The 14,478-nt window shown below is 36.2% G+C and overlaps 1 long non-coding RNA gene across 1 annotated transcript in view; it reads left to right on the forward strand.

Annotated features, from left to right (window-relative positions):
- The window catches only part of LOC128250315 (uncharacterized), a 32,218-nt gene extending 26,392 nt beyond the window's left edge, over positions 1-5,826 (forward strand). Inside the window, exon 3 of the long non-coding RNA XR_008266323.2 lies at positions 3,779-5,826. This is a non-coding gene — a long non-coding RNA (uncharacterized LOC128250315). The remainder of the gene's footprint in view (positions 1-3,778) is intronic.
- The last annotated feature ends 8,652 nt before the right edge of the window (positions 5,827-14,478 follow it).

Genomic DNA, 14,478 nt, shown 5'->3' on the forward strand with positions numbered 1-14,478 from the left:
GAATCGACCCAGGGACCTAGTCTTTGTAAGCCTAGTACTTATTATATCGGTCTCTTTTGCCGAACCGCTAGGTTACGGGGACGTAAACACACCAGCATCGGTTGTCAAGTGATGTTGGGGAGACAGACATACAAACATACACACACACACAAACATACACACACACACACACACACACACACACATATATATATATATATATATATATATATATATATATACGACGGACTTCTTTCAGTTTCCGTCTACCAAATCCACTCACAAGGCTTTGGTCGGCCCGAGGCTCAAGCTGCCACGCAGTGGGACTGCTTACCACACAGACACTTCTGCGCCGATATATATATATATATATATATATATATATATATATATATATACATACATATACATTATATATATATACATTATATATATATACATTATATATATATATATATGTTATATACATACATATACATTATAAATATATACATTATATATATACATATACATTATATATATACATATATATTATATATATACATATACATTATATATATATATATATATATATGTTATACACATATACATTATACATATACATTATACATATACATATACATTATATATATATATACATTATATATGTACATATACATTATATATATATATATACATTATATATATATACACATACATTATATATATATGTATATACATTATATATATACATATACATTATATATATGTATGTATATACATTATATATATGCGTATATATATGTGGACATATGTATATATATGTGTGTGTGTGTATGTATATATATATATATATATATATATATATATATATATATATATATATATATATATATGAGCGACGGACTGCCAGTATATACGTGTGTATGTGTGTGTATAATATATGAGTATTCATATATATATATATATATATATATATATACACTCACTCGTATATGTGTATACATTCCTACATACCTTTTATGCATTTTCATATCAAAATGCCCACCAGACAAAAGACAAATAGATAGATAGATAGATAGATAGATATTAGTGAGGGCGTATATTTTTTCTATCTGAGAAGTAATACTTATTCTAGAGTATTGAGTACGAAAATATTTGTTTATGCTGCAGAATAGTTTTACTACAAAGCCATATGCCTGTCATATATCGAAGTACGGGACTGAATACTCAAAAACATCCTGGCCGGTTCGATACCGTAAATACATAATTCGATGTCAGTTTTTGTTGTTGTTGTGTAATCCCTGGTCAACAAACCTTTGATCAAATGGATTCTAGCCATCACCATCTTATCTTTCAAAGCAATGTTTTTTCTGATTATTTTAACCAATATATTCTTAAGAAGAGTTAAGCTGTTATTTTTTATTAGATGGAACGACTACGTTGACATTCTCTCTTTAGCTCCTTTATTTTATGTATTACTTAAACAGACCCCACATTCTAGAAATAGCCACTAAATCTTCCATGAATCACATAAAACTTTCTTCGAAAAGGCAATGAGAAAACGCATTCGCACATAGTTTTTGGACACGCAATGCTTAAGAGAAAAAAAATACGAGATAACCGTAGATGGAAGACCTATGAGCCTCAGAGCTGAATTGAGGCAAATCAGTCACAAAAGCATTTACACAAATGAAATTAGAAGGAGGATAGTACGTTGACTAGGGTTTCAGATAAACAGTCTAAGGACCAGTCGTTTGGATATTGGTTTCAAATTTTGACACAAAGCCAACAAGTTCAGGAGAGGGCTTAAGTCGATTACATCGATCCCTATGCTCAACTGGTACTTATTTTATCGTCACCGAAAGGATGAAAGGCAAAGTCGACCTCGGCGGAATTTGAACTCAAAAACGTTAAGACAAACGAAATACCGCTAAGCAGTTTGCCCGGAATGCTAACAACTCTGCCAGCTCGCCGCCTGCAGTCCTTTGTATATTGTTACCGCTATTATGTTCATAAACAAGAACTGAACTTTTTACGGCCAAGTCCACTAATCTTTCTTCACAGTATCATTTTATTCTATTTCATTTGTACTACCTTTATTTACACAATATTTTCACAAAGAAAATCACTCTGTTTTCAAAAAAGGGCATAGTGAAGAATTCGCATGTGGCTGTGTGGTAAGAAGCTTGCTTTCCAACTACATGGTTCCGGGTTCAGTCCTACAACGTAGTACCTCAGGTAAATGTATATAACCTCCGACTGACCAAAATGTACTATAACCTCCGACTGATCAAGGCCTTGTCGGTGGATTTTGGTAGACGTGTTTGTGTGTGTCCCACCACCACTTGACAACCGGTGTTGGAGTATTTACGTCCCTGCAACTTAGCGGTTCGGCAAAAGATACCGATAAATTTATAAATTATTTAATTGCATCATCTAACACCTATTTCAGTAAAGATAATGACCGAATCACGCAATCCGGGCTAGGTATGTTTTCTAGTCTTCGCTTCGTCAGAGATTCTCATACCGATTCGCTATGAATCTCTGACAAAGTAAGACCTAGAAAATCTACCTGGCCCAAATTGCATAATTCGGTCATTACCTTCACAGTAACATATGTATGACGATGAAGTTAAATAATTTATGAACCGACTCTTCAATTTTGCTTTTTCGGTATGTACATTGTGACCTTTGTATGGAGACTAGTGAAAGGAAATTTGAAACATAGTACACAACTATGAACCAGTTTATGCATACATGTATAAGTATGTGTATATAAACATACGTATGTATATGTATGCATATATATATACGTATGTATGTATTTTGTATAGGTGTGTGTAGGCCTGTATATGTATATATGTGTGTGCAGACGTATGTTTGTGAATAGTTATGTTTATATATATATATATAACCTCGTGGGCATCGGTACCATTTTCCTCTTTCTCTGTTCTTCCATTCACCGAACTTTCCATCTTTCCGACGAAGGGCTACGCCCGAAACGTCATACACTCTCTCTTTCCTTTCCTGAGCGTCCAATAACACTATCCGTATCACGTCCTCACTTTGTTGTTTTTTTTTGTTATTGTTTTTTTTAACTTCTATATATATATATATATATATATATATATATATATATATACATATGTGTGAGTGCATGTTTTTTGATAGATAGATTCATTTTTATGTGAGCGTGCGTTTAAAAACCTTTGAGCAATGAGAGCGTAGGCAAAATATGTAAGGTGATGTCAATAACTGAAAACAAAGAGGAAAGGTATTGTATTACCTCACATAGGTTGTGTAATGATCCTATAATATTTCGGGGAAGCTTCCCCTTTTCAAATATATGAAAGAAAATAAACAGAGTTCGGAAAATATGCTGTTCTTTATAGCTGAGGTAGGTTAAGATGGATTGGTAGTATCAGTAGCAGTAGATAGTATGGTGTAGCATGGGCAACAGTAGCCAGAGTCGTGCCTTGAAAAATTAGTGTACTTGTGTGAAGGAGTTCTTGGAAAAGTTACTGGACAATTGACGAACTTCACAGGTAAAGTTAGTCCGTATGGTTTCATGACATTTTCTTAATTCAAAATGGACTATCTGAACTTTGTTATTAAGTGTGATGAAGTGTGTTCTAGTGATGAGTTGAGAATGTGCAAGAATTAAGAGAAAGAGGTGAATAGGTGTGGTAATAACGGCGGTACTAAATTCTGCGGCATAATAAATTTGTGCAAGTGGATGAAGGAGTTGTTACTTGTTATAGTATGTTTTGGAAGGTTGATCGTTCAACATCTGTAGTTACTATTCTTTCTTTTCTAGGTACGTCAGTGTCGTACTCATTCTCACATACTCCCGTACTGAAGTGAATTCTACCTTTGATGCATTCAACAATATTGATAAATGCTTTGATTCACTATTAAACACCTCGATGAAGCAGAGACTCTTCTACTAGTTGATGTTATATTCAACATTTCGGAAAGAGGTGAAACCACCACACGATTCTTATATACAAAAACGGCCTGCGGAGACATGTTCGTGTACTTTATATCAGCTCCCCACCACTATACCAAGCACAACAACATACAAAATGAACTTGCTCGCATTCGTAACAGATGTGACAAAGCGACCGACTGACCGACACATTTACGCTGTGCATTTCCAAAAAAGTTTCAAACTAAATGGATACCCCACATCTTCCACCCATCCCCAACAAGGTCAACGACGTAAAACAGAACAACAGCCACTAGAATGCCAACTTCCTGACTGGAGCTACCACAGCTCAGTGGGACAAATACCACCGCCATTCGAAAAGCTATTCGTAGTGAGATTAAGAATTCTGACCTAAATAGGTAATTAGTAAATTTACAGCCAAAACTATCATTAGATTTTCTTTATTTTGACTTCCTCTTTTGTACACACGAAAACAGATGTCTTATTCCGAATGTGCCATTACTGTGTAAAATACGTTGGACTCTAAAACACAAGCGTATTACAAAATAAGTTATTTTTACGAAGTTTCTCAAATGCAAGTCTAGCCGTAAATAATAGATTGTAAAACATCGGGTAAAATCCCATCAGACAAAAAAAAGATAAAAAGTAGAAAGAATTATATATCAAGCAATTTGCAAAAGATGTTCAAGTAGACGCAACAAAATTTATCGCCATCAGAAGCAGACCAGAAAAGAGCATATGTGTCAATCTCAGAGTACTGTGAGACGACTAGTTAGAGGAAAATCGGGGTGAAAATATAATTTTCTATACTGTCGACCATTTTAGTATGTAGTATTCATGACATGATTTTGCACATCTGGAAATATATGAAACCTCGATAGTCTTTGCATTGAAACAAGAGATGACAGTGCTATAAAATTATTTGGCAAATTCTTCGGTCGATCATCGTATTTTTTATTCGTGTCAACCACTGGAATCAACCCACGTGTCTGCTGCAGATCAGACAACTGTGATACCACTACACCAAAAAAAAAAAAGCTTTGGTAAGCTAGATTTGCATTTCAGCAACATCGTTTAAAGACTTTTTATATTTGTTAAGCTTTGAACATACGGTTCAAATAGACTAATGTATTTGAAAAGTTGTGTCCTTGGGCAAAATATTTTATTTCACGTTGCTCCAGTCCACTCAGCTGGCAAAAATGAGTAGTACCTGTATTTCAAAGAGCCGGCCTTGTCACACTCTGTGTCACGCTGAATCTTCCTGAGAACTACATTAGGGGTACACGTGTCTGTGGATTGCACAGTCACTTGCACGTTAATTTCAAGAGCAAGCTGTTCCGTTGATCGTATCAGCTGGGACCCTCGTCGTCGTAACCGACGGAGTGCTCCACACGATATACACTTCCAGAACGAGCTGTCAAGAACATAAAAAACTTTTTTAATACTTTATAACGTATAAAATTCAGGAAGAATGTTACCACTAAGGAATTTCACATATTCGTGCAGGTTTATTTCATGGCAGCAATGTAAAATAGGGACAACAAGGTTACACTAATACCCACGAAGGACTATAGTCGTACTTTGCATAGAAATAAAGGAAATGCTAAACCAACAGCACATGTACGTCAATATCTTCAAATATACACTGGAGGATATGAACAACTCTTCGAATCGTAAAATCGTCTTCTAAACAGTCGGATGTCTGGGTGCAGAACATGAAGGATGATACAGTACTTTGTCAATGATAAGGTGTCCGGTCAATTCGTCGACGGCCATTAGTCGTCGTTTAGTTTGTCCCCAGTCAATTCGTCGTTAGTCGATTCGTCCCCAGGTCAATTCGTTGTCAGTCTTTGTCGAGATCATAGATAAAATGGAAGAACGAATATCTGAAATAAAAAAACGTTTATTCTAAGGTTTACTGTATTACATATTTATCTTTTCTTAAAATTTAAGATTGCGTGCAATTGCTTTTAGAAAAATAATTTTTTTGCTTGAATAATATTTTTCCATGACAATTTTTATACGCAGGTTCATATCTCTGTATTTCTTCTTTTGACTTGGTTCTTCTGCAATTTGCTACTGGCAAACCTTTCCACACATTTAATCATATCAATAAGTTTTCAAATATTTAGATGACTAACATTCACTGTGTTTTTCAGTGCGCTGTGGTAGGCTTCTAAACTATTTGTAATATGAGCAGTCCCCGTCATACATCGATCCCAAACATTCCATATAGGTAATGGAAATGGAGATTCAAGGCGGTGCCTCCTCTGTCTTCTTCCTCTAGGTGGTCCTATATAATTATTTTCAAAATAGGATACAATTAACTGTGGAATATCATCATCATCGACAAGTTGTCCATATCCATCTACAATATCATCAACTGGCAGGAAGGGCAACCGTCATCTTCGTGCCAAATTCGACCCAGGAAACGATTCCAAAAATCCGTTATGGGCTGCTTTTCCGAAATCCATAGTTATATTATCAGGTCTCTCATTCTGCAATAATTCATTTATTTTGGCAAAAAGTCTACTACATGTCTTGACTTTCATCAGAGAGCAATGCGAACAATCGTGGGGCATTAAAATTATCAATTTGAATGTGAAGTATATATAACTGAAAAAATATACTAGAGCAGCACTTAAATGATCCATCTGCCGCCAAGTTCTTGTGCTGTTTTAACTGTCGAAGTGCTTCGTCACTTGCAAATATTAGTATTTGTTTTGAATCTTCCATTCCGCTCTCATACTGTAAAAACGTTTCATTATTGTCAAGGTAGGAGCATTTACTTGGAATGGAAAACCAGGATAGGTGGAGGAAGAGAGAAGTTCCTCGGTCTCACAAATGATTTAGTGAACGGGAAAGATAAAAGCAGACGATGATTAGAAAATCATTTCAACTGAGCAACCCGATGAAGTTACCGATCTAGAGTTTTCTAAAACAAACCAGGCTAAACTCAATTATGATAGATGCGAAGTCAACAATTCCGCTACATTCTGCATGTAAGATTTTTAAAATACATGGAAGGTATCTGAGAGCATTTCTTCTGCATACTCAGACGAACAATAACGGATAACTGTCTATCGCATGTGTAAGCACGAAGATGAATGCAAAACAACTGCCCCCATAATTTTAAGGAGAGAAAGTGTTTTTCGACAGGCTATCGCTTGTCCCACACTTCAAATTGTTGTACAAGCTTCTGAAAACTTACGTCGCAAATTATGTTGAATAGAGCAGCGCCGTCAAAACAATCATTTATGGTATGAAGTAAACCAAGAAGACCGGTGACATCGCTATCTTTGCTACTGACACAGAGCACAATGATGGTAAACTGCATGAAGTCGAACTACATGTGTATAAGTGTATGTGCACGCGTGTGCGTGTGTAGATAGATAGATAGACAGACAGACAGGCAGGCAGGCTGATAGATAGATAGATAGATAGATAGATAGATAGATAGATAGATAGATAGATAGATAGTCATTACAAAAAATGAACTAGTTGGGGTAACAACGCGTTTCTTGTCCGTATCATTTTGTTCTGTAATATCATCACCTTATTCTCTATGCCTATGAAGAAGAGCTTTGTAGTTACATCTTCTGTTGTTATCCAAAAATCCCAAGCATCATCGCCAAACGAAAAACAATTATTGCTTTTGTCAAACTTGGTGTGAAGATGGCGTCATCTGCCTGGACCATGTCCCCAGATCTGCCAGTAACAGTGCGAAACTGGAATTTGAAAGAAGACTGAGACAGTTGCTGACGCTTCCAGAAACTGACCGCCTCAACATCGCTGAGCCCAGACATAGCGATGATCTCGGAAGATTCCAAGCAAGTGGTACTATTAGAACACTGCATTCTCTTGGAGTACCGTACTGAGGAGGCAAACGGTAGGAAGAAAATAATATATACTGAGCTGTTACAACGAAACAACTACTTACGAGCAAGGTGTGATCCCATTGAGAAAGGATTCTGAGTGTTCGCGAGTCAGCCCCTCTACTGAGGTTACAATGTGCTAGGCATCACAAGGACCCAGTAAACAGAAGATCATCAATTAGACTATGGAGAAGGTAGAGATCGTTCCAAGGTTGTTACAAATCAGGTGTCAGCTAACTTAACGTAAGCTGGAGCCTGATCGACTGTGATTGGGTCACTTAGATGAAGGCGTCTGACTGTTGAAAGACATGAAAGAACCCAATAACTCCAGATGACATCACTGACGGAATATCCAGGTGTGTGTATGTATGCATGTGTGTTTCTTTCTTTGAGTTTAATTTAGGTTCTTCTTGAGAGAGTTCAAGCCGGTTGCTAGCAAAGCAACAAGACTTTTTTTTAGTTAAGAGACTTCCCGGTGTTTGTAAACATGTGGTTGAATTGGTTGAATTGGTTGAATGTCTTACAAATTTCCATTGTGCCACTAATAGGTTGGATTTGGAGAATCCGCATCAGTTTCTTTTGCTCTTTTTCCGTGAAACCAAGTGTTTCTAGGTTTTTGTGCAAGTTTGTCGGTATATAACTTAATACGCCTATGATGATAGGTACAAATGAGAATTCATAGTCAGGGTGCAAGAGCTGTAAGTTCGACATTAATTTGCCATAAATTCTCTTGCTCTCTTTCACCACTACTTTTGGCTGTGCGTTCACATCTGCTGGGCAGCTGACCTCCATAACAGCGCATGACTTTTGTTCCTGTCCCATAGAATAATATCAGATCTGTTTTGTTTGCACCCAATTGATGTTTTTATTGGGGTGTTCCAGTAGTATTCTTTGTTTTTAAAGGTATGAATACTGCTGGTTCTGACATGACTTTGATGTATACATCAGGGCAGTCCTTCCAACGGATAACATTGTAAATAGTCTTTGCAACTATATCATGCCTCAGGGACAGGTAGTATCTCGTAGACATTTTGGGACAGCTTCCGATGATGTGAGTGATATTTTCCACACTGGTATAGCAGAACCGACATTTTTTATCACAACGTGGAGATTTGGTGATATCTTTGTCCCTTTTGTTTATCAGATATTTAATAACTATTGCCTGTTCCTGGATAGCGAAGGTATCTTCTTGATGGGATGTAATGTATCTATCGCAGGTTCAGGAAAGGCTACTCTTCCTATCAATGCTGTTGTTACCCTCTAGCTTACGGTATATGTACCCATGCATTACTTTTTGTTGGTATGGTGCCTGCTTCTCCTCCAACATTTTGTTTAGGTAGGTCAGTCAGCCTCCTTTGGGTCGCATGAGACAGTTGTATTCTCAGAGTAACGGCGCAGCAGTTCTCCAGATGTTGTTGCTCTCACTTTTGAGTATGCATGGAATGTACTAATTTTTCTCTTTACTGTGTTGTCTGAGTGATACATTGCGGCATTCAAAGGCTGTTTGGACTCACCTTACACCTCTACCGCCATCACTTCGTCTCACATAAATCCTATTATTGCCATAGTTAATGTGGAAGTTACCAGTAGTGGTCAGTACTTTTCTGGTTTTTATGTCCAAGTTGTGTATCTCATCGAGTGTCCAGTCGAATATCTCAAATGTTGGCACTAGCACTGGTACTGCAAAAGCAGTGTGAGATATGGTCTTGTTAAATGCAGACAGCTCTGAGTTCTATATTTTCCAGAGTCTAAAGAAGTACTCTTTTGTTACTCTGGCCTCAGTCACCAAAGTATGCAACATTCTCATCGATTCCGAGGTATTTGTAGCTTTCATAATTAGAGATAGGGAAGATAGACAAGCCGTTAATATATATGTTCTCTGCCTGGTCGACAATCTTTCTTCGGTTGACTATCATGTCCAAACTCCATTCCTATATCTCGTAACTAGTTCTAATTGTCTATTGATTAGTTCTACTAGTTGTGACTACTTCTAATTGCTTCTTGGTGTTGGTCATCTTACCAGAATATAATTTTAGGTCATCAGCAAAAAATGTGTGGGTAACATTAACTTTATTTTTTTCATCATATCTCAGCATGTAGCCTTGACATTTTGTTAACAGTGCTGACAAAGGATTCAATGCCAGTACAAACAACATTACAGATAAACTATCACCCTGGAATATAACTGTTGATTGCTTAATTCTGTTTGTAACAATGGGTGTTGCTTTAGTAGTTGACAATGATAACTGTATGGACCTATATATGTATGTATGTATGTATGTATGTTTGTATGTATGTATGTATGTTCACTTTCCCCTTTTAATTTTAGAGTAAATTTTGACCGGCCACTTACATGCAGATTTTTAGAGTCCCATATATTGTGATCATTTGTTTATATGAATTATGGATTTGTATTTTCTCCCCAAGTTCCCAAGTTCAGCCTGCTCATATATGTATGTATGTATGTATGTATGTATATATGTATGTATGTATGTATGTATGTATGTATGTATGTATCTCAGGTCGCCCAAAAGTACTACTGGTAACATGTGGTCCGCTACAACTTCAACATCTCTAACGTCAATAGACCGAATGCATTATTAACATAGACAGGCAGGATCTTTACTTGATCTCTAAAATTTCCTTCGTGGAACAATTAATAGTCTACTTAGTCAGAGATTAAAACGTTTTGGTTCTTTGCTTCATAAACAAGGATAGAAGTCAACCAGAATGTAAAGGTTGTACCAATGTTTTTCTCAGATCACAGTACAATAGAACTAATAATATCTGTTCCACAGTATTATTATTGGGTATTGAAACAGAGCTCAAAGACCTGAACCTTATTCATCCGAAATTTCTACAAAGTAAATTGGAGCTAGATTCAAAAAGAGACTCTGAAGCAAAATTGACCCGAAACTCTCTATGAAAGACAATGAAATAAAACGTCATAAAACTTTTTTAAGATATGTCAAAAACACAAGCCATATGCATTATATTTGTCCCAGAGACTGGAAAGTCCTCATGAAGCGTGAAATAAAGATCTTAAATGGCTTAAATAAACAACTTAAGGACAGCGAGGAATCACACCTAGAGAAGGATACTTTTTAGCAACAGAAGAGAAACTCGGACTCTCTCACGAAGGAGAAATTGAAGAAGGAAAAACCAGGGCTGTGGAAAATATATAAATGAGCCCGAAGGCTTTTTGTAAATTTGCAAGGGAATCAGCTTCGGTATATTACAAAATAAGGTTATTGTTCGAAGGAAGTAGCTCACTCACTGCAGAGCCCTAAAAGATAAATGAAATACTGAAGAAACAGTTCTAAAGTGTTTTCTCTTCTTCGCTGAGAGATATGCAAATAAGCCAGATGAATTCAAGAGAACAGCCTTACATATGGAAGTCACAACCATCGATTTCATAAGCATAAAAAGAGAGAGATGCATTGCTAACTGTTGGTGAAATGAACTTAAACTCGGCTAAAGGCTTTAGTGGCATCCTAGCAGTTTTCTTAAAACCTTGCAAGAGGGCTCTGACAAAACCGTGGTAAACTTCTCAGTAAGTTCAAATAAATTATAATAAACCACATCCTTAAAGGAGGAAGCAGAGCAGATGCTTAAAACTACAAACTTATCTCTCTGGTCTCACCCATCAGTGAAATCCTGCAACGGCTTGTCAAGCAGAAGCTGATTACGTTCGTTGAAGACTTGATCACTAACACATGGCACAGATTCATCAAGAGAAGAGCTGTTTCACACAGCTCCTACTGCATCAAACATGAAATATGTGTCGATTTTGCGAAGGCTTTCGATAAAATTGATCATAGAATTTAGGCGTATTTTGCATGAAGACCTGCATTTCCACTCGTACAAATTGGTCATTGGGCAACAGCTTAAACCATGGAACTAAGCACAGAGTAATGCTGGAGAGAGTGGAAGCCAACTTCCAAGAACGCCTTCAGAAATGCATCAATGAAAACGGACATCACATGATGGATGTTGTGTTCCACACTTAATTATGACAAATGCTAATTCAATACAAATACATTGATATCAATAAAATTTGTTTGCAGCTAAAATTAATAATTTTATGAATTTTTCAAAAACGTCCGTCCTCTCTGCCCCATCCTGTATTAGAGAAGATCCTGGATTATCTAGCGCCAAACTTTAAAATAGAAAGCCTGGGTGTCACTACATAATACCAAAAATCTAGCCCTCTTCCCCTAGAGTAAGGATACGACACTGTAACAGCTTAGTGTTTAGAGGCCCACGACTTCTTCAATACTTAAACTAAAAACCGAAGAAATATGCGAGGTATAGATGAAGACGTATTCAAAAAATACTTCTTTATATCTGGAGTCCCAGACGAACCTATATCACGCAACAAACACAAACGAGGAAAGCACAACCCAATTAACTGGTCCCTTTATGCTGATCCCCACCAGCATGAAAAGCAAAATAGACGTTTGTATAATTTGAACTCATAAGTCAAAGTGCCATAACTGTATATAATAATAAGAGTAGCAAAAATATGGACCTTGGACACAACTATTTGCTCCCAATTTTTTGTAGAATATCAACGGTAAATAAAACAATATTAAGACAAGCGAAATCAACTCTGACATGACCCGACCTTACAATGTTATACAAGACACCCACTTCCTCGAAAATCTTTATAAGAGAAGAAACAAACTGATGCGACTAAACTGGCAATTTGTAATATTAAAGTTAAAACATACACTTCTTATTTTCGTACATAAATTCTTATATATTCATATAACAGATTGCAAAAATTCCTGGTTTGTTTCAAAAAATAAAATCATCCAAATTGAAGGTCGATGGTGTACTTAAAGTTGACAGACATGATTTGAAGTGGTAAAATGAAAAAAAAAATAACAAAGGTGGTTAAAATTCAAATTGCCTAATTAGACAAAGCAACCTCGAGCAAGAAGAAAGAATAGTTTTACAGACTTGTCCAGAGAAAGAGACTCACATCATACCACATTTAGCAGACAATACACTCTGTACCATGTAACCTTATGAAAAGAGTTTACAACGCACAGTGTATCAAGTGATCTTGTATAAAGAACAAGTGACACGTGACCAACAGACAAGTATTTAAATTGTTACATGTAACATTATGATACCAAAAGTTATGATTTCAAGATTGTGAGATATATATATCAGATACGCAATATTAAATATGTGTCGGATAAAATGAAAATATGAAAGAGATTGCAGAGATTGTATTTCTTCATCACTATAGTAGTATTAAAATAGTTTGAGTACCAAAAGAAAATTAATAAATGTTTGCTTTTACTTAGACTGAACTGTTGTTATTTTCGACTATGCAGAAAAACAGATGTTGCATAGAAAAGAGAATAGGCACTTGAATCGTCAGATTTTATTGTTAGCGTTCATTTAATTCATCTTTGAGGATTAAATGAATCAGTTCATAGGTCTGAAGTAAGTTCTATAATATATCAATTTGGTCTGATACTTTCACATTGTCTCCAACAAGTGTTGGTTTCAAATTTTGATACAAGGCCAGCAATTTCTGGGCTGTAGGATATTGACCTCAGTGATCATCTGGTACTTATTTTATCGATCCCGATAGGATGAAAGTCAAAGTCGACATCGACAGAATTTAAACTCAGAACGTAAAGGCGGACGAAATGCCGCTGAGCATTTTACCCGGGGTGCGAACGATTCGGCCAGCTTTCCGCCTTACCTTCAACAAATATTGAAAACAAAGTACACATAATAGTCATTAGTTACACACATCATACACCAGCCTTACTATTTAATCCATGCGTATCGGAAAAATTATTGGTAATACCGTATATATTTGATTGAATTCTTCCCATTGTATCAACGCAATATTTTTAAGATCACTTACAAGGACAGAATAACAAACTTTGAAGTCCTGAGAAGAATAACTGCCCAGCCTGCAGAGATTGTGGCGGAAAGAAAAGACTGGTTGGTCATGTTTTCCATCTACCAGAAGGACGAATATCCAAAACAGCTATACAATGGGTACCACCAAATGGACGATGAAACAGAGTGAGACCAAAGAAGACATGACACGCCAACTTTCAAAGAAAGACCTGAAGCAACTTAACACCACCTGGGAAGACGCAAGCGACAATACTCAAAAGCGGAATTAATGGAGACATCTTGCTGCCCAATGTACCAGCCAGCTGTACAGGCAGAACTAAGGCTAAGACTAAAACCGTATTTTCAAGTTCAAATAGTGGACTGTTTTTTTTTCAAATTTAGAAGCACCATAAATTTTTGAGAACAACGCATTGATAGTAAACAGAAAACTTAGATTATTAATCTTTTCATTTAATCCAAAGTTATTCTAAATCTTAAAAATCAGTTATGACCAAGACAACAGATGACCATCAGTATATTATTAAATTTAACCCAATCCTTCAAATAGTTTCCCTGTTAGTAATAATAACTGAAAATCAACTTGTAACAAACAGGTGAATAGGATAGAATATAGTTTTATCGCAAAAAAAATGAATTATGAGGAAAACTTTAATTTATACGAGGTGTACGTTTGTTGTTCAACCATTACAGGGGAGACAATCGCTTCTACATTACGTTAACCCATTCAAAGCAATTCAACGACGGAATGTTATAAATTTTTTTACATTATCTTAGCTGCTAAGGACTCTTCAATAATAGTTT

Source organism: Octopus bimaculoides, chromosome 20 (genome assembly GCF_046866305.1).
Source record: "Octopus bimaculoides isolate indiv1 chromosome 20, ASM4686630v1, whole genome shotgun sequence".
Lineage (NCBI taxonomy): Eukaryota > Metazoa > Mollusca > Cephalopoda > Octopoda > Octopodidae > Octopus > Octopus bimaculoides.